Source organism: Piliocolobus tephrosceles, unplaced genomic scaffold, assembly GCF_002776525.5.
Source record: "Piliocolobus tephrosceles isolate RC106 unplaced genomic scaffold, ASM277652v3 unscaffolded_14863, whole genome shotgun sequence".
Taxonomy (NCBI): domain Eukaryota; kingdom Metazoa; phylum Chordata; class Mammalia; order Primates; family Cercopithecidae; genus Piliocolobus; species Piliocolobus tephrosceles.
The window spans coordinates 374-3,464 of record NW_022296380.1 but is presented as its reverse complement, the minus strand read 5'-3'; the positions used below and the strand labels follow the sequence as shown (position 1 = coordinate 3,464).

The window sequence follows — 3,091 nt, the reverse complement described above, 5'->3', positions numbered from 1 at the left end:
AAAAAAAAAAAAAAAAAAAAAATAGAAACTAGGCAGTAGACTGCAAAAGGATTTTTTAACATTCTTCCAATCTCCAAACTCCAACTATTAAAAAAAACAGGCAGAGCTGAAAAAAATAACTAAAGTTTTCCCTTTCTTCTACATTTCCCCCCAGAAGTTTAAAATATATCCCTGCAATTATTTATCAACCCTAAAAATTTAACGAAGTAACTCTATAAAAACTGTTTAAGATGTGAAAATGACTTTAAATATTAAAAGACGAGCCATTCATTTTGTCTTTGATTTCTTTTTCTTTTTTTTTTTTTTTTTTTTTTTTGAGACGGAGTCTTGCTCTGTCGCCTGGGCTGGAGTGCAGTGGCTGGATCTCTGCTCACTGCAAGCTCCGCCTCCCGGGTTCACGCCATTCTCCTGCCTCAGCCTCCCGAGTAGCTGGGACTACAGGCGCCCGCCACCTCGCCCGGCTAGTTTTTTGCATTTTTAGTAGAGACGGGGTTTCACCGTGTTAGCCAGGATGGTCTCGATCTCCTGACCTCGTGATCCGCCCGTCTCGGCCTCCCAAAGTGCTGGGATTACAGGCTTGAGCCACCGCGCCCAGCCGTTGTCTTTGATTTCTAACAAGCGTATGTGGAAAGGACATATAAGGTTCCTCCTTTATATCAGAGCTCTGGGATTCTCCAAAAGAGCCAACTAGAAAAGAGGCCATTTAACCGGGCACAGTGGCTCACGCCTGTAATCCCAGCACTTTAGGAGGCCGAGGCGGGCGGATCACGAGGTCAGGGAGAGTTAGAGACCAGCCTAGCCAACATGGTGAAACTCCACCTCTACTAAAAACACAAAAATTAGCCGGGCGCATCTGTAGTCCCAGCTACTTGGGAGGCTGAGGCAGAAAAATCCCTTGAACCTGGGAAGCAGAGGTTGCAGTGAGCGAGATAGCGCCACTGCACCCCAGCCTGGGCGACAGAGCAAGACTCCATCTCAAAATAAATAAATAAATAAAAAAGAAAAGAGGCCATTTAGTAAACAGGTATTCAGGGGGCCACTATGAGCCCTGCTCTGCTAGAACCAGATACTACTACTACACTATCCCGGTCATACTCACAATATTCTTGGCCATGAGAGAGAATCATGCCCATTTCACAGATGAGGTTCAGGGAAATCAAGTCTCTTGCCCAGTGACAGAGCTAGTAAGTGGCAAGGCTGGGAAGGCATCTCAGAGCTGTCAGACCCCAAAGGCGACTTGAGACCAGGGGCTTCCTTGGGTTAAAGACACACATGACTGATCTTATCCCAAGCTGATTTGCAAAGCAGGGTCAGGCCTGTCATTTCTACCACCAGCTCCGGCCCATCTGCCTCCCTGGAATTGCCTTCTTCACACTGCCAGTCCCCACACCTTTGCTCTGCGGCCGCACCCGCCGCGTCGGGTCCCCCAAGTCACAACCACGCCTGCGGGTCTCACTGCAGGGAGACTCGAGAGTGGCGGCGGTCAGATTCCCAGGTCAACTCCAGCCGTGGGAAAGGGAGCCAAGACCAGAGCCCCTCTCCCCAAGGCACGCACTCCGGGAGCTCCAGAAAGCTCGGACCGCCCTGGGGTGTGGAAGTGCGGAGACGAAAGGCAGGTAGGCCGCGGACCCAGTCACGGGGCAGGGGCTGAGGTCACCGAGAGTCCGCCCCAAGCCTCCCAGCTGCAAAACCGGGAGGCAGGTTGTGGTTTCCGTCACCTCCAAGGTTTGTCCGGCTGGTAAAGGACAGGCCCACGCCTCCTGCCCAGGTGCAGGAGGTGGGGCGGGTGGAGGGGAGTGGGTACCTCCGGGCGCGAAGGCGAGCGAGGCGCCGCCGCCCCCGGCCCGGCCCTCCCGCCGCCCCCTTACTCTGTGATGCGCTTGGCCAGCTCCGTGCAGGCGGCCGTGGAGTTGGCCGAGAAGACTCGGTAGCCGGTGCGAGCGGCGTTCATGGCCGGCGGGGGAGCGGGGCGGGCGCGCGGGACACGGAAGGCCGAGGACGCGGAGAGCTGGGGCAACAACAGCAGCTTCTTGGGCATCGTCCGGCCCGCGGCACGGTTACGGCCGGCCCCGCGCGGGGCTGCACCCGGAGCGTTTCCAAACGCGAGACCCCGGTTCGGGTGGGGAAGGCGCTGAGAAACGGGACAGGCTGGGAGAGCTCCGAGGTCCGCACCCTTGCGTACCCCACACCACGGACCGCAGCAGCCGAGCGTTTGCTGCGCCTCGCGCCGCCGCCTCAGAGCCAAAGACGAGGCCACCGCCCCCTCCGGGCATCCGAGGAGAGTCGGCTAGAGCGCCCTCAGGCCGCCATCTCGGATGAGGGCACGGAGCCGGGCGACTCTCTAAAAGCCTGTTCTGCCGATGGGGCGTGTCACAGGTTCGCTCCACCCCTGCTTTGACCGCTTCCACGGGAGCTCTTTCGGTTTCGTCTTCTTGGGAGGAGCATTCTACCTCGGTAGTGGCTGCAGCTGTATCCAACTTTTTTGGCCAGGACCCAACATGTCCGCCTCCGAGGAGGTAGACGATCTAGCTCTGCATGTCTATGGTAGCACAGTGCCCGACCCCCGAGGCGCGTGCGCCGGCCTGAGATTAATTTGAAAAGTGGAGGGCGGGGTTCTTTCCAGCTGGTTGACGGCAGTACTGAAGCGTCCAAAAGGTGGTCTTCTGCTGAGCCTGATCTTTCGGGCGTTTCGGAGCAGATCCCCAACCCTGTATCTGCGTGTAAGGCAAGGTTCCCTGAACGTGCCAAAGGCCCTCTTGCCGGTATTCGCTTTCAATCATAAAAGCCCTCCTTCGGGCCGGGCGCGCTGGCTCACCCTTGTAATCCCAGCACTTTGGGAGGCCGAGGCGGGCGGATCACGAGGTCAGGAGATCGAGACCCTCCTGGCTAACACGGTGAAACCCCGTCTCTACTAAAAATACAAAAAATTAGCCGGGCGAGGTGGTGGGCGCCTGTGGTCCCAGCCACTCGGGAGGCTGAGGCAGGAGAATGGCGTGAACCCAGGAGGCAGAGGTTGCGGTGAGCTGAGATCCGGCCACTGCACTCTAGCCTGGGCGACAGAGCAAGACTCCGTCTCAAAAAAAAAAAAAAA

General features: G+C 56.7%; 1 long non-coding RNA gene across 1 annotated transcript; it reads right to left on the bottom strand.

Moving 5' to 3' along the window:
- Positions 1 to 1,011: 1,011 nt before the first annotated feature.
- LOC113220854 lies at positions 1,012 to 2,275 on the bottom strand. The gene is made up of 2 exons (XR_003307543.1): positions 1,869 to 2,275; positions 1,012 to 1,254 (listed from the first exon to the last, which is right to left on the bottom strand). It is a non-coding gene; the product is annotated as an uncharacterized LOC113220854 (long non-coding RNA).
- Positions 2,276 to 3,091: the final 816 nt, after the last annotated feature.